We start from the raw sequence: 25,132 nt of genomic DNA on the forward strand, positions 1-25,132 counted from the left end.
ATTTTCTGTTCCTCCCCGGAAAAACCTCTATGGCTTAAGGAAGAGGAGAGGCATGTCGTGGCCATGATCTGTACTTGTCCTCACAGGGCCCTGTGATCAACATGCTCGCACTCCCCATCTGCTTCTTGGAGATGAGTTGACATGTTTAGGAGCCTGGGCACTGCTGAGGGCATAGCTCCCAGCACCGTGCTACACAGAGTCTGGCTCTGTTCACCTCACCTGTCAACTCCTGCTGAGGCCCCAGACATTAGTCAAGGTAGGTGCATCAGCGAAACCTAAGCAGGGACCACCTTCTCCCCCTGGACAGAGTGGTGAGTGAGCAGTGGAAGCCTGGAGCCCTGCCCCAGCCCCCACGCCAGTGCCACTTCTTTTGTCATAGGAGGCACTGGTGACATTTTTGCTCAACAAATGATTGTCTCTGAGTCTGCAGACCCACCAGAGAATGCCAGCTTGTTTTTGCCTTTTGAAGTCTGCCCTTGGGACTTGGCGGAGTAGCCGGATGTGTACTTAGCCCACAGTGCTTCAGCGCATTGAACCTGCCTCCTTGTGGGTCTGTCTATCGTGGTACCATAAGGGCTCAGCCAGCATCTGAACGTCATTGAGATAACGCGGCCAGTGAGCTAGGGTCAAGCACATTCTCCTCCAGTCACTTTTACTCCATTGTTTCTTTTACTATTCCACAGTCATTAATTTTTTAAACAATGCTTTGGTGCAGGAGCAGAGCCTCATTCTCTCCTGCTACTCTTGGTGGAAGTGAGTAAAACGGTCCAGACTGAAATGCGACAACAATTTGTAGCTCAAAAGCTGCCTAGACGCTTGTAGGTCGAATTTTGGTTAGGGGAGCTGAACACGTTGTGGTCCCCCGGCAGCGCCGCTCCCCTCAGGCCCCTGCTTTCCCTTGAGCAGGAGATGAGGTTGGGCCTCACCATCCCCGTGTCCCTGGCCTCACACACTCACATAAATTCTTGTACATGCAGTCAAAATCATTTTTATTCTTGTGTGATTCTAATTTTCTCTTGTTCCTCTTTTCCTTTTTCTTTACTCCTTTTTCACTTGTACTGCCCAGTGAGCATGTTGTTGCTTCTGAAAATGTGGGCTGTGCACACCCTGCATTGGAAATAGCCAGATTGCCCTCCGTACAGTCTCCATCACTTTAAAAAGCAACAACTTAACAGCTGTTTTGATCCATCTATTATCTTAGTCATTTTTTATTTTCTAATTTTTTGGAATATTTGCTTTGTTAGCTCATCACCCACTGGTGTTTTATACCTGTTGAAATCCTTGCTTTTGAGGAACATGTTTGGTCCTCCTTTTATTTGGTGACAAATGCACCCTTATTAAATTTGTTTGATTGTTTTGAAGAAGTAAGATGCGAATTGATTTTGTCGGGTGCTCAGGGATTCTTTTCATGGAGTATTTAAACTTGTAAGGTCAAACTCTGCAGCATTTTGCTCGATTCCTGCTTTTACACAAACGTGCTCGGCACGCGGTTCCTGGCTGTCGCTGTGTGACGTGCATGACGGCGCTTCCTGGCCGGCGGTCACTGGTGAGGAAGTGGCCGCCACGGAGGTGACAGCTACAGGGGACGCTGTTGGAGGAAGCGGTCACCGTTTGGTTCTTTAATTTTTTTTTTTTTGCATTCAACTTCCCCGTGCCATTTACTTTACTTTGCCTTCATAAAGGGGCAGAATTGGGTCTAAAATCCATGACACTATTTGTTCCCTTTACGAGGCTGGTTTTTCTGGGTATCAGGACAACATGACCTTCTCCTAAGTAGCTGGCTCACCTGGATCTGTTGGACACAGGGACAGCTAAAAGGGCCGTAGCTTCCTCTCTGCTCCAGCCAGTGGGCATTCAGAGCTGGGTCTGTGGTTTGCCTCAGCAGCCGTGCAGACCTCCCTGCCCCGGCCTTTACTTTTAACCCATGTTGGCAGTAAAGAGTTGAATCCGTTTCTGTTGCAGCTGACATCCACCACTGACAGCCGTGTCGTTAGTTTGTGGTAGTCAGTCTCCAACACCCCAGACAACCGTGAAGGAAGATGATTTGGCCGACCTAGGACCCTGGATTCTCACCCTCACCATGGTTCATCTCACCCGGTGGAAGGGTGTGGCCACCACCATCATGCTGACCATGAGGCCTTGTTTCTCCTTTCATGCTCTGGTCCAAATGTGGACACTTCACTTTTCACTGAATTTGTCTCACTTGAGACAGGCCAGAATATCTGAATGAGTCCATCACATTCTGGGTGGGGAACAGAACAGAAGTAAGTGTCGCAAGTAGATGGAGTCTAGGCTGTCCGGGTTGGCAAATGCAGGCTGGGATCTGTGATGGCTGGGCTGTACACTGGACACAGGCCTTTCCCGTGGCTCCTGAGAGCCCATGAGTTGAAGTGATAACAGCCTTGTGTGGATTCCCCCATCCTCATCTGCTCATTGGCAAGTGTGTCTGCTAATTAGGAGCTCCCCCAGACCTTGGGCCCTTCAAAGCTCAGACCATGGGAGAACCTTGAGTCCCTTCTCCTGGACATCCTGTGTGAGGATCCACTGCCTTCTGAGGTGAACAGCGGCAGGAGATGCCTCCCCCTCCAGGGAGCACCCTACGGAGGACTATTAGTGAACCATGCTGTGAGCTTGTGTGTTTCCGGCCATGGTCCCTACAGAACTACAGTTGAGATGGGCTTATTGATGGAAATAACAGGACTGATTCCAGGGCAGGGCCTGGGGGAGGGAAGAGTGGAAATTGAATGTGACCTCAGACACCTCGGTGGGTGCTGGGGCTGTTACTAAAATGGGGAGTCTGGGAGATACCTGCCAGGAATGGAATTCTAGAGTAAATGGTGGACATGAGGCATTTTTAAGATGCCATTTGTCATCCAAATTAGGACTTCAAAGAGGCACTCGGGTCGATGAGCCTGTGGCTCAGGTGAAGGAGCCGGACTAGAGATACACGTTGGGAGTCGTCATTCTTAGCTGGTGTTCACAGCCTTGCATGTGAATTAGATCATCTCGAGAGCTGCAGACTGAGGCTGAGGGGGGGCAGGGCTGTGTCTTGGTTGGAGGAAAGCCCAGACCATACAGCTTTGGTGTGTCAGTCAGTGGCGTTTGCCATTTTCAAAGCAATGCCAGTTATCCTTAAGGGGCCAGGGGCTGGGCAGGGCCAGCCAGGAAGAAATCTGAAGGGAGGGTCGTGGCCACGAGTGCGTCTTGGGAAGGTGCAGAGTCTGCAGGGTACGGGAGGGTAGACTCCTCAGATGCTAGAGTTGCAGTGAGGAATGGGGAGAAGTTAGTCACAATCACCTGTGAGGGAGGGAAGGAGGTCTAGGGAGCCCCACCTTACCGGACTCGCTTTCCCATGAACAGAAGGCAGTCAGACAGAGGATCTGAGGTGAGAAGGGATGGGCACTGGGAGGGGAGCCAACCTGGAGAATGGTGCTTGCAAAATTCTGGAATAGTCTCCCTGAAAAATAGAGTTAAAAATACCCAGACTCTTAAGAACATTGTTAGTGACTTGGGAGGAGGCAGTTGTTTTTCTGGTCTCCTAAGGGTAAGGCATGTATCCAGGGATACACAGAAGATACGGGCAGTCTGTTCCGGGGGCTTGATCGTTACCGGGGGAACAGTGCAAGTTTAAAGGGGGAAAAGGGCAGCCGAGGGAAACTAGCCAGGCCCCATGTCAGGTACCAGTCGGCCGCCCTACTTGCGTGTTGCATTCACATCCATGCCTCCCAGGTGGGCGCTGACAGCCCCCTTTTGGGGATTGGGAAGCCTTCTCAGAGGGGTTAAAGAATTGGTCCATTTAGTGACTAGTAAATGATGTAGCAGGATTCAAGCAGGGCCTTGTCAGAATTCAAGGGCATGTTCTCTCTACTGTTTCCAGTACTTCCCTGTTATACCTGGAATGGTGAAGTGGGTCAGTTTTGGAGCCTTTCAGAAAAAGTATGATTTAAGCGCCACTGGACTGGTTCACAAAGCTCAGCATTCTTTGATGGTTCTGAAGCACGCAGTGATTTTCGCCCCAGAGAGGTAACGTCTAACTCCTTTGATGATGACGTGGTTGCAAATGGTGTACAGGTGCAAAACCAGACTTTGCAGCTTCTGAAGGGAAACTCTCCAGTTCTCCCTTGGTCGGCTTTCTTCCTCGGGATGTATCTGTGCTGCAGCATAGGCCTGAGCTTTCCATATGGAGTGAGAGTTTAATATCCGATGTTAGCATAAAACGGTCAGATGAAGAAAATCGACGTTGACAATTTATTTTTGGGTTTCATTAGTCAAAATATACTATCAGTTAATGGCCCATATAGCAAATGAAATTGAGTACAGGACATTGCATTTCTTACTTTCTATTTAGAGTTCTCTTACAGAATAATGTTGCCTGCTTTGGAACATCAGCTCCACCACTCACGGCACCTATCAGTGTGTTGGTGTGATTGCATTTACAGAGTGAATGTAATCTGGGCTTCCTCAGCCCCAAACACTTCAGTGCAGAATCACGGGCTGTAGACGTCTGTTAGTCACGCAAATACTTCTAAAATTATATGATTCCAGAAAAGAAAGAAGAGAGAGAGAGAGATTGCCTTTATCAAATTTCCTTTCAGTTCTAACTGAAAACTGTTGTTGAGCAGCTCTGGTTTCATTTGGATAAGAATATATACATTTCTTTGCATGTAACCTGGGTTTTGGGCTAGAACACCAAGTTCTTGCTGTCCCCAAGCCACAAAAATAGTAGCCAAATTGCACACGTGTGAAATAGTTTATACTTTTTTCTGAGAAAGTATCCTTGAATTTGGGACTTGGGCTGTGATTTCTGCTTTTTGCTTCCCCCACCTGTCTTGTAATCTCTCACTCCTTCCCACGTGGTTCCCAAGTGTTCGTGGTCTCAAAGGAGCGGGCAAACACCCAGTTGGTCACCATGTACTGCTGCTATAGATAGAGCCCAGTCAAGACCTAAAGGACATTATCAGAGAGGACTTCCTGAAAGAAATGGGCTGTACATTCAGTTGTGAGGACAGAGTAAGTGTCAGCCAAGAGAAGGAGTCAAGAATGTGGCTCAGGTCGCAGGTGCAGCCCGGGCAGAGGCCTGGAGGCTTTTGGCGTGGGGACCCGGGGAGAGTGCCCTGTGCGGTCCAGGGTGGAGGGAGCCCCTGCTGGGTAGGACACTGGAGAGAGTCCGGGGTGTAGGGCTTTGGAAGAAGTTGAGTTTTACTAGAACTGACACAGTAGGCAGTGAAGGGTGTCAACAGAAGTGACCCTCAGGAAAGGTACTTCAGGTTTTGCTTCTGATATACTACAGACAAAAGGGTCGGGACGGGCGAGAGCAGGTATGTCTGTCCCTTTGAGATCCAACCCGTCATTCATTTATTCATAACACGTGCACTTCAGTGAGTCTAGGGGAGAGAGAGTGTAGCCACATAAATAAGCAAAATGTATTTGCTTCTTGAGAGCTTAGCATTGTCAGAAGTTGACTTAGCCTAGAATGTTCTAGGAAGAGAGGAACAAATTGTGGAGGTTGGAGGGAGGGAAGGCTTCCTTGGGAAACAGTCAAAATGAACCTGGAGGCAAGTGGGAAGTAGGAGCAGGTCAGGGGGCTCCTGAGGTCACTGGGGACCTATGTACTGAGATGAGGCTGGGCGAGCAGGGTCTGGGGTGGGGCTAGAACTCTACCAGGGAGCCTCTGAACTGTTTGAAGTGGGGTTGATGTAATCAAATTTGTGCTTTGGGAAGGCTGTCGTGGTTTTGTGTGTGTGTGTAGCGGGAAAGAGGTGGAGGGTGCCACCAACTGGGGGATCATTTGAAGACCATTCACAGGCTGGGATATGGGCTTCGGGGCTACTTGGGGACGGCAGGGGCAGTGTGGATGCCGGCTTTCCTTATGGGGGACTTGTTAGCGGGGCTGCCCTAGAGGCACCTTGTTGCTGGAAGAAAACTGATGGAGGCTGCCAGGTGGACATTCCTCTTCTCTCCTTCCCTGCCTAGTGTGATGATCTTAGCTCAGCCAACATTTGGAACAAAAGAGCTAATCTCCAGGGTTGCCCAGGCCTTTGTAGAGCTCCTTCGAGTGAGATCTGATAGGATTTATGTTTGTGTTCAGATCTGGATGTTCACTTAGTTAGAAACGTCCTGTCATTTCGATTTCCATAGGGGTTTTTATTCCTGATAAAGATTGCTTTCTTGGTGAGAGGAAAATTATTACAGCTGTTGTCTTTTTCAAAAAAAATCATATGTTTTAAGAGCTTTAATATTCAAAAGAATAGGAATATATAAAATATTTAAGGAAGTCTTTGGTGTAGTTTCTTTGCTTTCTGAGCTAATGTGGAGTTAGAGCCTTTGCATTACTTAATAGCACATCCTTGTCAGTATTTAAAGAGCTGTTAGTGAGCACCCCAGGCCCCACCTCTCAAAGAATCGTTAAAGTTTGCTCTGAAATAGTGAGGTCATAAAGGTCTTGTTTTCAGAAATCAAAAGGTTTTAAATACGCACCATAGCTCCATTTATAAAATAATAATAAGTTCAAAATTAAGAAAATGGAGGATAATTGATTTTTTTAAAGCCTAAACATAAACTTTCTTGTGCTAATGTTGCAACTGGAAATTTTGAAAAGAAAAATCCTACTGCAATATCATCTACGTGGTATATATATATATAAGTTTCACGTTTGAAAAGTAACTGCGCAGTGGTTTTCAAAGTCAGGAGCATTCCAACTCAGATACTGGCAGTGATGGTTGCTGGTTTTCAATGGAAGAGCCTAAATTTGCCTTCTTAGCTTTTTTTTTTTTTGTACTGAGAAGGTTGAGTAGTGCTTTGCCAGGATGATTTTCGGGCAATTTGAGGGCAGATGTCGTTTTCCAGCAGTGAGATATTTCCATGCATTTTATTTTCTGGACATCACCAGGGCACATGTGGGGTTTGTGCCTGCAGGCTGGAATGCTGCAGGACTCCCTAATCCATCACCATTATGTCCTGGTGCTGCTCCGGTCAGTGAATGATTTTCTGTGACTTGGAGGTAATGTGGTCTGATGGTGATGATCAGACGTGCAGTTAAATGCTATTAATTGAAATAAGAGTAACCTAGAAACATTGCTCTAACAATACAGGATGAGGGAGGAGGATTGGCTGAGCTGCTTGCAGTGGGGTGTCTTCTCAGGTGACTCCCTCACCGTGATTCCTGCCAATATCCGCCCCAGCCCTGCACGGTAGTCCTGCCGAAGCAAGCAAGCACTTTGCTCAGAAACGCACTGAATTTCCTTGTGCCTCTGTTTGTTGGCTTTTTTTTGAAAGCACATTTTGCCCTTTGCTTAAATGCCATCCATGCTAGTCATCCCTTACACTCATTCTTCTGGACCTCGTCCATACATACCTGCTGAATGGATGAACAGAATGTAGTATCTCCATGTAGTGGAACATTATTCACACGTAAGAGTGAATAAAAAAGAAAAAAAAAAGAGGAAAATGAAAAATGCCACCTGTTTTGGGAAGTCCACCCTGACTGTTCAACGCACACTTTTCCCTTTGAAACCCAATCACTTATGCTCCATTCTACTCTTTTTGATAGTACTTACCACCTTCTAATAATCTTTAACGTTTCCAAAAAAAATAAATAAATAAAGAGATGCTGATGCCACTTCAAAATATACAAGCCTTGCTAACAGCATGTTAATTGAAAGGAAGCAGACACAAACGGCCACATATTGTTGATTTCAGTGATCTGAAAAGCCCAGAAAAGGCACATGCAGAGGCAGAGAGCAGGTGATGGTTGGAAGGGGCTGGGTGGAGGGGGATTACGGGGTGAATGCTAGTGATAGGGGGATTCTTTTGGGCTGATGAAGTGTTCTGGAAATAGAAGGTGTTGAGGGCTGCACAACCGTGATTGTGCAGAAGACTGCTGAGCGCTGTGTCTGGGAGTGCCTGTTGTTGGGGCATCTTTATTTTGTTCACATCCTGCAATGTGAAGGGCCATCTTCTGCTGTGGTCATTCTACTCCTGTGAGTGGTGAGGGTCAGAGACTTTGTAGAGTCCTGTTTCTTTTCTCCCTCTGGCTGAGTGTAGGCAAATAAATTTAAGCCTGAGAAATTGCTCCATCTGCAGAAATGTCTTTCAGTTTTGCCTGGTGTAAAAATCTTGAAAGCTTTTAACCGTTGAGGCTAGTCTGTGGGGGTAAATAGCCTATGAAGCCTGGGTGAGCCCGGGAAGAGCCGCGCTTCCCTCCCAGACACGGGTGGGGATTTCACCCCCTTTCAGGCAGTGAAGGGCCCAGACCCGTGGGCAGACTTGACAATCGTGAATATTTACGTGTATCCGCTGCTTCATCTTGGATATTAATTTCAAGCTGAGTCAGTTTGTGGCGGCAGCCTCATCCTACAACAGGAATTTATAGTTATCTGCTCTTTGAGGTGAAGACCTGACAGACTTGATTATTTAACAGTCTGCTTTGAAATGATATGTCAGATTCCTTTGTCAAAAGCAAAACAGCAGAAATACAGACGTCCTTTAATTCCAATGTGGCCTGGAACGGGTTTAGTGTCTGTGCCTCAGTGGCCTTATCTGCGGGTGGGGAAGATGATAACAGTGCTTCCCTCAGAGGAGCTGGTGAGGGGAGTGTGAGAAGCACAAATGGAGGACTTACACGAGATGCTCATAAATGACCGAATTTAGTGCTCTCCCCCTGGTGAGGCCTTAGGGGCAGAGATGTCAGAACAGAGCAGTCCTAGCCGGAGCTCGATACGTGATGGTAGCTGTTATGATCAGTATCACCACTGTGGGTTATCAGGTAGTTTTAAGACTTGGTAATATGATTTCATGAATAATGTTAAAAGACTAGACATCTCAGAACTGTTTACATAGTCCTCAAGATTTCTTCTGAGAATTGGATGGTTTCTTCCCCATCTTAAATCTGAGATGAGTCTCTAAAAATTTCCGTATTCCTCCATCCTTTTGCTTTAATTCTCTATTTCTTAGAAAACAAAGTTTTTAGATGGAGTTACTGGGGACTGAACTGAGGGCCTCATGCATGCTAAGTACATACTCTCCCAAATGAGGTATAATCTCTTCCCTGATTTTTTTTAAAATTTACATCTTAATTTTCAGAGGTTAGAGGCCTCTAATTATTTTTCTGGAGACTTGTCCATGAACCTGTAAATCTACAATTAATGGACAAAATTTGGTTTATTAAAAAAAATCTATAGAATATTCTGCAGTCCATCCAAAAGGAAATGCTCATGGACTTAGAATGTTTCTCCTTTAAGGTGATTTCTCCTGTTTGGTCGTGCTTAATTTGTTAACAGCCATCCTCATCATCATAATGAGCAAACTCGCTGTGAGTGGACGCCTAACTGAGGCTAAAATGCTTTGCTCATGTTTTACTTCATAGCAAGTGTTTGATTGTAGGTATCAGTGTCTCCTTTTTTGTAGCTGAGGGATTGAGAGATGGGTCAGCTTGCCCCAAATCACACGCAGCTGGCGGTGGCTAGCTCGATGCTGGAATCCAGGCTGCACAGGATGAATTCTCAATTGCTCCTCTAATCAGCTTCCCGTTGAGTGTTTTCCCGAACTCCTGTGAGCCCATAAATGACCGATTTTAGCTATCTCAGCCTGATGAGGTCTTCAAAGGAGAGACACCAGTGAGAATGAGAGGCAGAGTGGCATAAATTAAAATTGTACATTTTCACAAATGTTTTATTCTCAGGTAATGACTTTAAAGGTAATATTTTTTTAATTTAGTGCTTTGTGAGAACTCAAAACAAAACATTTAAAATAATTATTGTGCAAGAGAGAAGTGGTCTTTGAAAGTCCAACTGTTGCTAATGATGTTACTTGTTTTTTCTAGTGGTGCTTATTTACTGAAAAATTTCCAAACACTGAATTTGTTTTATGTAGTCTTAGTATGAAAGAAAACTTTGTCAGTGAGTATTGTAAGTAAAATCCTTACTCTTTTCTTTCCTGATGATGAATATCTTAGTTGTTTACATGGCTTAAGTATATTTCGTCATTTGTGAAATTTGAGTAATATGGTTTACCTTGTCTGACTGTGAGAGCTGGACGCCTTGTATACAAAGCACCGTAGAGGTGCTTAATAAAAATGTGCTGTCACAGTGACTGATAGTTTAGAAGTATCAACTCTGAATACTAAAAAGGGTAGCTTATTTCTGATGCGTATTCAATATGTATATATATGATATACATTATTATGGCTTAAAGTAACTAGGATTGTTTTTTTTTAAGTGCAGTATGAAGCTTTAATGAAATCTGTGTCATTCTAGTGAGACAGGGACTACTTAAATTGCCTTAAGCAGACGACCTTGAAGATTATTTACACAGAATGTGTATTGTTACAGCTCAGAATTCATGTTGCCGTGTAACCATCCATCAGACATTTAATTTCTCGGGATTCTGACCAGAACCATTAAGTTTAGAAAAATCCACATTGATTATTATCAGGGAATAAGCTCCTCTCTTTTGTGACTAAAGAAAATTTTGATTTTTTTCTGCACTCTTTTCAGGTTTTAAAATTTCAAAATTTTGATTTGCCATGTCACTTTTTTAATAGAGAGAATAAAGCTCATGCTGTTTTAATATGTAAATAAATGTTTTTGTATTTCAATACCCTTCTATGATTTCCTGGCTCTTTGAGAAGTATTTTGCAAGATACTTAGATTACCTACTGTTGGAAAAATACAGACGTGACTTTTATGAATATAGGCGTAGTACAGTTCTGTTGGTTTTTACTACAGTGCAAGACATGAGACCTAGGAGAGCTATGCTGCTGATTGCCAGGAGGACAGATCTCAGGTCTCAGTCTCCCCTGGTGTAAAATGAAGTGGCTGGACTGGATTCTTTCCTCTTCTAAGATGAGCTTCCATGAGCCTATGTCTTTTGTTTATATTTAGGAGTATTAGCAATATCAGATTAAATACTGAATACCCCTCCATCCCCCCGAAGCAAAGTGCAGTATATGCTACATAAGCTTCTAGTTATCTGATTCTCGTTTCTCATCTTACAGTCAATTTTTGTGTTGCATGTTTCCCGGCAACCTGGAAGATCTTTTTAGCCATAGGTGGCGCTGTTGCAACTTTTTACAGTCTTAATTTTTCTGTTTGTAAAATAAGGCTTAAACAATGTGATTTTATTTTGATTCCTTTGCTTAATGCTTCAGAATAGCACAACGTCCATTATGTCTTTCTACCTGGAAAATTTTTTCTGCTTATATCATAGTTTTATTCTTTTATCTCGCTGTGAACATTTCAGACTTGCTGTGCAAACAATGGCAAAATCGGGCTTTTCTTCTAGTGTTAGAAACCAGTGAGCCGGGATATTTTAAAACAGCTAGAAGCTGCCTCTGGAGCACCATAAAGCTGAAAAGTGTGTTGAGTTCCCTGAGTATTGACCCCGCTGCTGTGTGTTAATTGGTGGGAGTTGATTTGGTACATATATGATGGGGTGTAGTTTCTTGACTTGGGTTTGCCTGCACGTGCTGACACTGAACCACGTGATCCTGAGTCAGCTCGTTCTGAGTTTTCCCCTCGTCTGTGAGAAGGGGACACTCATATCTGCTTTGTAGAATTGTGAGAATTAGTAATTATGTAACATGTTTACCACAGTGGGTATGTCAAGAGAGCTCATAAACTTTAGCTGCTGTTTTGTGTGCAGCCATCATTTTATAGTCTTTGGTAATTACAAAGAAACAAGAAAATAAGAAAAGCTGATTTTATGATGAAAGATATTTGAGGAGGTTCCATAATTCCTACACCCATAATTTAGCATCAGCAGAGTCAGAACTGTTACACAGTCGCCCTGGACCAACGTTAAGCCACAGAAATTTTTGTTACTTCATATATGTTGGGGCCTAAGGGGAACCAATACTTATACACATGTTGTCTCCAGCAGCCAACTGAGAGATGACACAAGAGTAGGCAGGTGATAAATGTCTTCTTTGTTACTGATGAAGCCACGTTCTCCATGAACTTCAGGGCTGTGGATAAATGAGTGTCATGATACTGTGTCCCAGAAGTAGAGACTCACCCTGTCCCAGGTATCTCTGGGCCACAGCAAGCCTTCCCTTGAGAGAATGTGCCCCATCATGCACAGGGCTGTTCTGCAATGCAGCTGAGCATCCAGGGTGCTTCCCTAGGGTAGTCAACACTGGAGGGAAAGGAAGGGTTTCACATGCCCTGCTTGTCTCCCTGGAATCACAACTCAATCTGTTAATGTGAGGAGGGCTAGCTGTGGGCCAGGCGTCAGGGCTGTGAAGGGAGTAGCACTCTGCATGGCCCAGAGGAGTGGGGAGGAGGTATCCCTTCCATCAGTTTAAACAGGTGGTGGGATGGAACAGAAGGGTGCATCCCATGAGTTTATAAAAGGAGAAATAAGAATATCCTTTGGGTATTAGTCTAGCCAGGAAACACAGAAGATGATTAGGAAGGAGACTTGTAAACCACTGTAATATTAATTTGACATTTGTTGAGCACCCAAAATGTGCTACATTCTTTTCTGAGCGTTTTACAGAAATGAATCCTTCAATCTTCTCAACAAGCGAGTAAGGAAGGTTTGATTGTTATCCCAGTTTTACAGTGTGGAAATTGAGGCACACAGAGGGTAAGTTGACCAAGGTCACAGAACTAGTAAGTGGCAGAGCAAGTATTTTAACCCTGGCTGTATGGTATTGTGGCTCCCAGAATGGGCTTTGGGTGTTTAGATGTATCTGCATCCCTCGATTTCTGTACGTCTGTGCATCAATTAGCCCAGAAAGGACAGGGAAAGGAGAGTTACACAGGTGCTCACAGTCGTGTCTCGGCAACTGTCCACGAAGAGTGCACCGTGATTAGAATTAATTGTTTTCCAGGCAGCAGATCTGTTGGTATAACAGAAATTTAGTCCATTGAATTCATCTAGAAATCCTTCCTGCTCTGCTTCTGTCCACACTTGCCATGTGACTGCCTGCCCATGTTTGGGCCGTGGAGGAGAACATATACTCATGGTTGAACTCTGATATTGCAGTCTGGTTCATAGTTTCACATCTTCTGTTACATTAATAAGTTAAATTTCTGGTTTTCTTGCATCAGTGTCTCATGAGTTTGGTTAATGTGAAACCAGTCCATGGGAGCCCAGGGGTAATGATGGTATAAATTTTTAGCACGTTGTGGCACTTCTAACCATGCAGACATGACTGGGGGATGTACGCCTTTCTCACTGATTTCTCCCAACAGCAGGGTCCTCTCACGGATGTGAGGCTGGGAGCTCTCTGAGTAGCTCAGTCAGAGGCCAAGTCCACCAATCCGAAAATGATGAAGTACCTGGAAGTGGGTTTAATAAAAGTAAAGGGCTTCCAGGTAGTCCGATGGGCTGTTCAAGAAATTTGGTGAAAAGCTGTCCACTGTCTGTGGTTTAGCTGCTTCTTTGCTGTTGAAAAGTCTGGAGTAGATGAAGGGATTTTAAAAAGCAGAAAGGAGTGATTTCAGGTGGTACGTCCACACCGGTGAGAAGTGATGGATGACCGCCTGTGTGAGGCACAGACAGAGTCTTACAAACTTCATAAACCAGCTTCAAATGCTCTGCCATCTGAGTGCGCTTCATATGGGGTCCAGTTCATCACTGGTCACGCTGTGAGGTCAAGTAACTGACGATGGCAGAAAGGACACGGAGGCATCAAAAAGGTCTCACTCATGTTCCCTGTTTAAAGAATGTGGCACAGTGTATTATATTTGAGCTGGTTTTTCACTGAACAGTTTTTAGTGTTTTCTGGGACTCCCCAGTGCCCCAAGGTTCCATGCAGCTGGGTGTCCCCTCATTGCAGCTCCGTCAGCGCTTGCCCTGGGCTGATGTGGTGTCACGGGAAGCAGGACGGTCAGCGTCCCCGGCTCCTCTGAGCTCCGTCTCCTCATCTGCAGAGCCTGGTTTCTCATCCGTGTCTACTTAGTAGGGTTGCTGAGAATCACACGTGATGGTTATCAGGTGTGATTTCTGGTTGTCTCTGCGATTGGCAAATAGCCAATAATTGACAGAAACTCTTGTTTTTTTTTATTGTAATTGTGTCTCCTAGATTGCAGTGGTTTTTAGTCTGCATTTTTTTATAACTTTACTCATTTTTAAATATGCCCTTATTTTATTTATTTTTTTTTGAGGTACTGGGGACTGAAGCCAGGACATTGTGCATGCTATGCAGGTGCTCTACAACTGAGTAATACCCACCCTCCTTTTCTGCACTTAAAAATAAATATTGCAATACACAAAATAGCTCTTAAACTCCATGATGGGACCTGGTCTCTGTATAGGCAAATGAACACGTATACTATTTCAATAAGAATAAATGCTGTTGAGACATACATTTCTGAATCTGTTAATGTGCTTAAAAACGATCATAGCTAGTGATAAACACGAGACTTAGATCCAGGACTTTTTAGGGTATGTTTTGCCATCATGGGAAATTACATTCTACCGAGAAGGCTAATTGGGTCTCTTTGATATTTGGATGGTTTAGCAGGTGATCAAGGCTTTCCAAAGCTGACAGTTTTGTATTTTAAACTAACTACAAAGTTATCTTCTAGAAGATGGAAATCCTAAGTTTGTGAAGTGCCCAGTAATCCAGGGGGTATGTGTCTGTGTCTGTGTCTGTGTGAACGTTTGTGTGTGTGATTTCAGGAATGTAGAAATAAGTTCCATATAGACTTCTGATATCTTTCTCTTCCAGTTCAAGGTTTAAGCATATACTTACACAAATAAATTGATTTTCTTTTGTCATTTGGCATATTGGCGGGAATAAGAGGTTCTCATACTTGTTTCAGAAGGGTTGGGAAGCATGAGCTTAGAAAACGGGAGGAGAAAGAGGCAGGGAGACACTTCACACTTTTTGCAGTATATGAGAAACAGTAGCTTTTCTTTTCTCTTTTCTTCTAAAGCAAACTGGCTCTGAATTGTAACACACTATTACTCAGAATTGCTTTTCTAATCAGATACAAGTGCCTCAGATTTTTCAAGGCAACATGAATGATGAAATGTGTTTTAGCATTTATCTTTAAAAGTAGTTTTATTTCTCAAGTAAAAGACTATAGCCTGTTTCTTCCAGCGTCTCAAGAAATTCTCATTGATCTATGTACATGTTCTATGTGCTTATTTTCTTTTTTTTTTTTTAAGTGCTTGTTTCATTGTGGTGTGAATGAATGTTTAAAATTTCTGGATTTTGATCTTTAGAAAATGCTGATTTATCATAACTGTTAAAAACCTGATTGTTCTTTGGTCCTTGTTTGGTGGGGCACCCTATTGATTACTCTTGTCTGTTAAAGAGAGAAATTCTTCCTCTAGCCTGCAGATCATTAAGTGTATGGTTTGCAGTATGCCTTTAAATTTCATTGAATGCATTGAACATGATTGTCCAGTGAATTTTGAGTTGACTCATAGTAATGACTTTGCTTTGATTCTGTGGCTTTTGCTCCTCTCCACAAGAGCTTGAATTCTCTGTTGCATTTTGTATACGTGTTCTTCACAGTGGAAGAAATTTTGCATTTTTTACAGAGGTGGTTTTTCCTAACACCTCTGAATGCCTTCTGTAATTGATACAACAAAAATCTGTTATTTCAATGCTTAATTATTTCATACACTAGTTTTTGGCTTAATCAGAAACAATGACAGAGTGATAATAAAAAATAGGAAAACTTTCCTTCCTTTGAAGAATAGAAATCAGGTGGTCAGGCTCACCCATGCTTTGGGCCTGACACACTTAATCTCATGTCATTGTGTATCATGATTCGGAGATGGAGTTGCTTCAGGTTTATTGAGTTTTGTTTTAACATTTGTGTTGAATTCTTTCTCCAGGCTTATGTATCCTGTTGGGTTTGTTGAAACTGTAGAAGGGAAACAAAAGCTTTTTTGGGTTTCCGGAGTCCTGAGTTGCTGATGATAAAGAGTTGAGGTTGGGCTGAGGAACAGAGTGACACTCCCTCTGCTCCCAGCTGAAATTGATGAACAATGAAATCAATTAAGTGTATCGGTATTTGACCAATAGAAGTTAGCGAGCCCAAACTGGCTAGTTATGCCCAAAGAAAGTACTGAATTCACCTGCAGAATTAGGTGCTTTACCAAGAAGAAGCAGCTTAGAGCAATCAGAAAAATCAGTCCTATGATGAGATATAAAGTAAATATAATATCTTTTATTTCTGAAACTTTTCTACGTTAAGTTGTGTAGAGCTAAAATTAAGTTTCAAGCACCAGGAGTTAACAGTGTGGGTGGTTCTGTATGATCATTATTCAGGAATGTGCCTAGACTCTGCTAGAGTGGCTGAAGCTGGCAGGAAAAGACCTAGAGCCAGGATTTGTCACCTTAGGGTGTCCTCCATAATGGTTCCATGTGGGAGCCCATGATTGGGTTAACAAATTGTAACAGACCCCAGCCGCCTGTCAAATTTAAGAAGAAAGCGTATGCTTAGTAACTGCTTTGCAAGCAAGTGCCTGTGCATCCTCACTCCTGTCTCCTTGCCTTAAAAAGCAGAGATAATGCTTTGCTTGCGTAGATGATGTTTTAGATAGCACTCTGCTCATCGCAAAGCAATGACCCAGGCCCACAGCTATAAAGGCTGGGCTTGTGTGCAGTTAGATACTCTATTATCCCCCAAGCAAGGACCTAGCTGGTCTGGTGGTCTGCTTTGTAATTCACATGTCTAAAGAATGTATCTTATTCCCCTCACCCCGTGACTTACCTAAAGATACACTAAGCCTTTGTACTCATGGTGGATTCTACAATCTCTGTCTCATCCTTCTTTCCCCAAGTTCCTGCTTACTATCACACAACTGTTAATGACGTTTTCCTTTGATTATACACAATAAATATGGGATCATTTGAGAGGCTCGTGGAGTTGGGTCCCTACGCCCTCTCTCTTTCATGACTTTTTCCACAGAGTCTTGAGTATTCATTCCCTGTACGTAAGACTTCTGCCAGCCAGAACCCACAGTTCCAGGTGAGAAGGATGCAGGCTTTATCTCTCCTACCCGAGGGAGAGAGAGTAGAAAATTGAGATCTGCTCTTCCGTGGTCCCTTCCTGCCCCAGGTCTGCTCCAGTTCACCTGCAGCCTTCTGGCCTCTGCTCACACTGCCTCTGTCCCAGGACTGACAGCAGCCTTTTCTTCCCTGGTAAACATTTCCTGTGCCTTTTAGAAATTGGTCTCTTCTCTGCAATACAACCCTGGCAGATGTGATGGTGGTAAACGTGCTGGTGGGCAGTCACTTGGGGACTGCCAGGAGCCATGCTGATTCTCCTGAGTCTCTCATTCGGGGTTACAGAACTGTCGAGCAGCAGAGGAAGCCCTTTAACGTGAGGCCAGCTCAGCATTGCATCACTTTCATTTTATTTTTGAATTTTCAGTGGAGAAATTATTTGTAGCAAACTGTTCCAGATTTTTGGCTGCCTGCTTTCCTCACCACCATTTCCTTGTTGGCGCTGGTGCTTGTTGTAAGAACCAGGTTTCTTCTCTGGTTATTTCTAGCAGCTGGGCTTGCCGAATCCTTGATCTGCATTTGAAGCAGAATGCTTCTTCGTGATGTCAAGCTGATTTTCCTATTTCTGCATATTTCGTGTACACTCAGCAACTCTTTCAAGTGAAATGCTCTTGTCCAATTCTGTTAACCCATATTTGCCGATCTCCTGCTTTCATGCTGAGGGCAGTTTCTTCTTCCTGTAATAAAAGTTAGCAATTTGCATTTACTATTTGAAGGTTCTGGCCCTAGGTGCTTTTGTCCTTAACAGTTTTAATACAATTCACCCATTAAAATGTGCAGCGGTTTTTACTCAAAGCCCAGAATTGTGCATCGCAGTCAATCTTAGAATATTTTCATCCCCCAACAGGAAGCCCTGTATGCACAAGCAGTCATTCCCATCTTCCTCATCCTCCCCCAGCCCCAGGCAGCCATTGTTCTCTCTCTATGGATTTGCCTGTGCTGGACATTTCATGTAAAACAAGTTATTTCATGTAAATGGAACTGTCTATTGTGACTGACTTCTTTCACACTGAGTAACTTTTTCAATGTTTTTCCAGGTTGTGGCCTGGGTCAGTACTCTATGCTTTGCTATTGCTGAATTATATTCTACTGTATATCTGGGCCCTACTGTTTACCCATTCATCAGGTGATAGTCGTTTGTGTTGTTTCTGCTTTTTGTTTGTGAAGAGTAATGGCGCCGTGAATACTCCTGTAGGAATTTTTATGTGGACATTTGTTTTCAGTTCTCTTACTTGTGTGACCAGAGAGCAGAAATGCTGGGTCATTCATAAACCAAATGTTCAACTCTCTGAGGACCTGCCAGGCTGTTTTCTAAAGTGGCCACGCTGTGTTACATCCTCACCAGCAAGGGCTGCGCGCTCCGCTTCCTCTGTGTCTTCATTAGTGCTTGTTACACCTTTTTTTAAATATAACCTATTGTAGTAAGTGTGAAGCGGTTTCTCCTAGTGGTTTTGACTTGATTTCTTTTACAGCTAATGATATTGAACATCGTTTGATTGTGCTTATTGGCCATTTGTATATTTTCTTTGAAAAATACATTTTCAGATACTTTATACACATTTTAATTGAGTTCTCTTTTTCTTGTTGAGTTGTAGGAGTTTTTTCTTTTATTTGAAGATACAAATACTTAATCAGATAAATAATTTGAAAAAATTTTCTCCTCTCTGTTGTTTTTTCACCTTCTGGATGGTGTCCTTTGAAGCAAATTTTTAACATTTGATGAACTCCAATTTATCACTGTTTTCTTTGTTCCTTGAGCTTTTGGGGTAATATTTAAAATCTGAGGTATTTTATTTAAACTTTTATATAAAAAATAACTTAATTCTTAAGACCGTTCTAGGAGATGGGTGCTGTGGTTGTCCCCAGTCTATGGATAGGAGACTGAGGTGCAGAAAATTTCACTGAAATATCAGTGTCACAGCTACCCAGTGCTGTGGGATTTCAGACCCTCATGTTTGTCCCCAGCATTTGTGATCTTCACCACCATGCTCCACTACTGCCTGGAATCATTAATGAAAAAGTTTTCCTTTTTTGATTTCTTGATTGTTTGTTTTCTCATTGGGGAACTCACCTCTTCATTTTCCTTGCAGAGATCTGTGTAGGTTTATTTTAGATCTCATGTACTTATTTATTACACAGGCTCCAGTGATGATTGTGCCTAGTTGTTCTAATCAATTCATACTCAAGTCTTTCCTGCTCATGACACTAAAAAGAGAGTCATGATTTACATAATGCTCAAAGAAGAATGTACTTGAGTGATTTTATTTTTCTAACCAATCAAACAAATCAAATAAAAACCCGGTGTTGGAACAGATTATAAGCCCTGCAGAATAGGGTCACTGTCTTCCTTGTGTTTCATTTGATTTGTCACAGTGTCTGGATAGTGCCTTGCTGTCCAGCAGTTTTGTGAGTATACGGTGCTCGTGAATCATTGTAAGGAAAGAATTTTGACAACAGACTGTGTTGTTCATTTCACAAGGGAAAAGATCATATAGAAATACTGCTCAGATTTATTTTAAAATTAAGCTTGGTGTTTTGAGAAGGGTTCAAGAAACCATACAAAAATCTTTTTCACTAATTTTAAATCTGTCTTAGACACATTATGCATACATAGCAGAGTAACTTATCAACTAGTTTTGACAAGAGGAGTGTATTATTGATTATCTATTTTAGTTGAAATATTCTACTTGGGATAAAGTAATCAGTGCCCATAAATGAACAAATATGTTTGTATTTCTATGCAACATGGGAGCAGACTTCATATGTTTCTATATAATATATATGACTGTGTGTTTTAATCTGTCTGTCAGTGTTTTTATAGTTTTTCAGCAATGTTGTAACTTTAGAATTCTTCTATGGAAATCACCCCCAATTCTAGTGCAGTTTGTACTGTGTATCCTGTCTTATGCATGGGATTCCACTGTCCCCTCTGTGAGGAATTTCCTCTCCTATTGAGTTAGTAGTAGAGTTAAAGGAACTGTGATTTCTAGGCCTTTGCTCTCCATGTGTTTGCAGTTGGCTGTCAATCAAGATTTTCTCTTTCTTGAGTTTTCATTGTTCAATTAGAATTTTGGAAATAACAATTAATATGTTGCAACACTCTCCCTAGAAACTTGATGTGTTTGTGCTTTTCAGTTTCCAGTTTACAAAAAATGTAAATTCACTCCTGTTTTTAAATAGTCCTTTTTCACTAGATATTTGTTTACTTCTTTATAGTCAAAATATTTTCTTCCCAATGAATGAATCGGTTTGCATGTTTTAAAAGATACTTTACTTTTTAAATTTCTTATTCTAACAGGTATATTCATTGTACAGAATTTAGAAAATAAGGATAAACACAATTATAACTTAAAAATGGCCTCTAATCTCACCTGGAGATACAGTTGTAAGGTTTGAAATTGAGAATTACAAGTCCTCTCAAACTCTTCTTCTATTTCAAGTACGGTTTGGTTACTGAGATCCTCGAATTCTCATATGAATTGTAGCAGCAGATAGTCAGTTTCTGCAGAGGAACCCACTGGGATTGTGATCGAGTCCACGTTGAATATATGGATCGCTCTGGGGAGCACTGCCATCCCAAGAATGCTGTCATTTGATTCAGGAATGTGCGTGGTGTGTCTGTCCAGGTATTTAGGTATTCTTTAATTTTTTTCAGCATTGCATAGAGTTTACATTGGATTATTTTACTATATATTTTGCCTTTATACTGAGGACAAGTGTGCAAGGTACCGGGATCAGAAGTGTATTGGAGCTCCGCAACTTGCTGCCACCATGGACGCTGTGCTCTTGCTTCGCCCACTGTACAATGTTGCACAAAATAGGACCTAAGTAACTCTCCCTTGAAAGAATGATTATATGATTGCTGGATGATGCTTGAGATTCCTTGTGATGATGTCTTTTTCCCAGAATTTCGCCTCTTCTTAACTATGCCCTTTCCCTTCCTTTCCTCCAGCCTGTGTTTCAGCCTGCCTGTGGCATTGATTTTCCTTGTCTGTGGACTCTTCCTTTCACTAGTTCATGATAATGTTACATGTGAGATGTGGAAACTTGCTAGATGTCAAGAAAGAGCAAATCCATTGCATGCTAGATTTTTTAGAGTGTGTTATTGTATTATCGATTGAAATTAAATCAGGCTGACCCATTGAGCCATCCCCTGAGCTCTTTTTGCCTTCCTACAGGTGATACTGCTCTCTTTGCTGCATGTGCCCTTCCCCCAGACTTGGTTTTGGAGTTGAGTAAGTCACCATCACTGGAGCCCTCTCTTTAAATGATGATGAGAACATTTGCTCTATCTCCTTGTTTGGGGACTTCGATGAGATGAGGCAACAGATAAAGAATGGAGCCCCACCTCATTCTGATCCCCGCTCTTTCCGTTCCTTTCTCCATGGGAAGAGTACAATTCAAAAATATAAAGATTGTGAGCTAATGAGATAGACAAGACAACCGATCATTTATTAAATACCCTTTCATGCCAGAAACAAATGTATTATACACACAAAAAGCACATAAAATACGGTAGTACTGTGGTTACAAACGTGGGTCCGAGTTCGAGTCCTGGTCTGGAGTGACAAGTCCTGTGAGATGGAGAATTGATAGGTCGGCTTAGCCTCTCTTGGACTTGTTTTCTGTCCTGCAGAGATGGGGCTCGCTAGGCGTCCCTCCCCCGTAGAGGTGCTGAGGGGTGTAAAAGACATGTGTAGGCAGACCGAGCACAGCTGCTCTTTCCTCGTAAGTGCAGGATAGCATCGCTTTTGTGGTGATGGCTTTATGACCGCACCGTGTAGACTCTCAGTGCTCCAAAGGGATGCCTTGCAGATTGGAGATGGGATTCTCACTTCTGTAAATACCCAAGGATTGTGTTATTGGGCCTTGCTGATTTGACTCTATTCTTTAGAAAGTACATAATGTAGATATATTTTTCAAACATGCATGAATTTTTTCTTTTATTATTTATAGTTCTACCCTCTCATCTCTTGGTGTGACTTTTCATGGAATCCAGGAAACAGTCCTAAGCAACCTGCCTCTTCACACTTCTCCGTGGTGGTTTCCTTCCCTGACTAGAAGAGGGTTTTGCATAGGTAATTTTGATTGCTCCCCTTCTCTTGGAGACTCTCTGTTTTTCTGCCCATCTCTCACCTGTCCATCTGTCCATTTCTCTACCCACTCATTCTTCTGACTTGTTTCAATAAGCATTTCAGGCAGCTTACAGAAGAACAGATACCAAATAAACAGGTGAGAAAATGGGGCCAAGTTCATACAGTGAGGCTAGGAGTTGAGCCTGTGTGAGAGTTGCAAGCGTGAGACACACGCCTCTGCCTTGTGACTTATAAGATAGACAACATCAATGTGCCTGAAGCTCCCAGCAGACACAGGGAAACAGGGTTTGTGGGAGATGCTCATTGGCTGTGAAATAAATAAGTGGCTTAGTAGAAGCCCAGCCTTTCCAAGTACTAAGGCTTAGGAGAATATTTTAGTGTCTTCCAAAATCAGATTATTGCATCTTTTCTTTTTCAGAGTTTTATGTATAGTTGGTTTACATTCTATACCTGGAAATTTCTCCAAAACTGCTGCCCACGTGAGTCCCATGACTCAGGAATGGGGTGGTTCTGCTCATTGACGGGTGTTGGCCAGAAACGGAAAATGACAGCCTCAAAGGAGCCTGGGATTTATCAGTTATGTTTTGTCAGTGCTGTAGATTTCAGAAAATGCTTTCACCTTTTCTTTCCATCTGAGGCAGCAGCGTGCTCTCTTACCAGCATCAGGAGCTCAGGGCCACGGGATGGTGGGGGCTGACTGCACTGCCGTCAAGACAGCTGAGCTAGTCACTGCAGGTGTGGTTCTTTTACATACTGCAGTTCATGCTCTTTACTAGAATGTTTCAACAGGGAGTTAATTAACTGAGTTAATTAACATTTTATAAATATGATGCTTTGTTGAAAAGACAGTCATAGGCAGAATATAAGTTGTGATCACTTTAAAAATGGTTTCATTACTGAAATTTCAGTAGGAAAGATCCAGTTTATCTTATTTCCGCCTCTCTTTAAAAGTAACAAAGAAACAAGACAGAAAAAGCAGAGGATGATTTCTGTTCTTCCTCTCGGCTTGCAGGCGCCCTCACCTCCAGTGGCATCCATCCAGACACCAGCACTGACACTGGCCGTGCTCAGAAATGCCTCAGCCCTGAAGACACAACTGACAATTGGAAGGGAGCCGCGTCCTGTTACAGCGGGTGCTCTCACTTTGTGGGTCCTTATGTAACTGCGTGGTGTTATTCAGGATTGCCCTTTCTACACTGTGTGACGGTGCTGCGGTGTCTCCTAGTTATTGTTTCTGTAACTACTCATGTATTTTTTCCAATGTGTGGTACTAGACATCTAAAAATGCATTTTTCAGATGAAAAATAGTGTGTATTTAATATAAATGTCTGAAAAAAGGGTCAAAAGGATCTATCCTGGTGCCAGTACTCAGAGATAATAATTAACACATTAACATCTATTTTCTTTTCTTTTCATCAGTGTGTATTACCTCTGTCATCAAAACCAGTGAGCAATGTGTGCCTGTATACTGTGTGGAGACCTCCATTTTCCATTCGGCTTATTACACATTTTTCTACAATATTCTATCTCCCCTGGCATGATTTTTAATGACTAGTATAGCATTCTGTCTTGTGGAGTCCTCGTCCATTTTACTTTGGACTTAAATAAACTTTTAAATTCCAAGTATACTTAACTGAAATTCTGAAAAGAGATCTGTTGTGGTACCGAAAGTCCCCTACATCCCTTCCCCTTTTTTCCTGAGAGTAAAAACTGCTGACAATGTGGAGTATATATTTCATGACCTTTATGCCTATGTCATATAAATAAACACATACATACACGTATATGAGAAATCTATGTCTATGTGTGTGTATATATGCTTTATTGAAAAATAAGGCCATACTATATGTTTTCTGCAGCTCGGTTTATTCACTCAGGTATATATCACAGACGTCCTCTCCCTCCAGACTCACCCGGTCCTTTCAGATAGAGTAGAGGGTTTTCCTGATATGCAGGTTTGGTCTCTTGTGTAAGGACACCTTTCGTGGGAGCGTACTGTGGACAAGGCCTTGGACCACGCCGAAACACCGGAACTTTAGTGCCCACAGCTCACCGTGATTTACCGCATCATTGTCTTGATGGTGGACACTTAAGTTTTCTCCATTTTCCACTGTCAGAAAGGGTGTTTGACTGGCATACTTCTTATACAAACATTCCTGTGATCTTGTATGAGTATTATTTTCGTTAAGTTTTCTGGAAATTTAGTCCTTGGATGTGACAACTACATAAATCACAGGCTCCTTTCAAGTGAATCTAGAAATTCCTTCTCCTGTGGGGCATGAAAAGATGTAGAATAACTTATGTAACCAATTCTCTATCGCTGGATATGATTTCACTTCAGCTTTTCTTCTCACCATTGTAAACAGTGCTGTGTAAATGCTCTGATAAGTACATCTTTTTGAACTGAATTTTTCTAAATGAAACGATTCCAAAATGTGGAGTTCAGCCTGTGTGTACACACGTTTTTCAGAGTTTACATATCCATTGACATGTCATCCTCCAAAAGATCGCTCACAGTTTGTTCTCTCAAAGATGGACACTAGCTAGAATATCTTTTAAAAATATGTGCCAATATGATGAGCAAAAGTACTTTTTCATTGTTTTAATTTGCACTTGATGACCAGTGAGGTATTGAGCATTTTTCACTCATTAGCCATCTGACTTTTAAAAAGTGAATGATCTCTTTTGTCCTTTGCACACATTTAAGTGAGGCAGCTTCTTGTTGCTTTGTGACAGCTCTATGTATATTATGAACATTAACCCCTTGTCTTCATCAACATATATCAGAGAGCTTTTCCTTGTCATTTTTTGCCTTTCATTTTGTTCAGTAGGTTCATTTTTGTTGTGGCCCAAAATAATCTTAAGATTGTAAATGTCTTCTTTTTGGGTTTTATTCCTGATATTATTCTTAGAAATACTTTCTTATAATGGTATAAATTTCTTCTGTAGGTTTTTTTAATCTCTAAGATGGAGATGATGATGGTACTTGTTATAGTGAAGAGAAGTTGAATTAATATGAGCAAAGAATTATATTCGCTGTTATTAGTACTTTCTAATATTC

General features: G+C 42.4%; 1 long non-coding RNA gene across 1 annotated transcript; it reads left to right on the forward strand.

Annotated features, from left to right (window-relative positions):
• The first annotated feature begins 108 nt into the window (after positions 1–108).
• Positions 109–23,298, forward strand: LOC140694748 (uncharacterized). The gene is made up of 7 exons (XR_012070365.1): positions 109–256; positions 20,416–20,601; positions 21,154–21,210; positions 21,932–22,053; positions 22,490–22,550; positions 22,709–22,806; positions 23,084–23,298. It is a non-coding gene; the product is annotated as an uncharacterized lncRNA (long non-coding RNA).
• Positions 23,299–25,132: the final 1,834 nt, after the last annotated feature.

The sequence above is a fragment of the Vicugna pacos genome, unplaced genomic scaffold (genome assembly GCF_048564905.1).
Source record: "Vicugna pacos unplaced genomic scaffold, VicPac4 scaffold_103, whole genome shotgun sequence".
Taxonomy (NCBI): Eukaryota; Metazoa; Chordata; class Mammalia; order Artiodactyla; family Camelidae; genus Vicugna; species Vicugna pacos.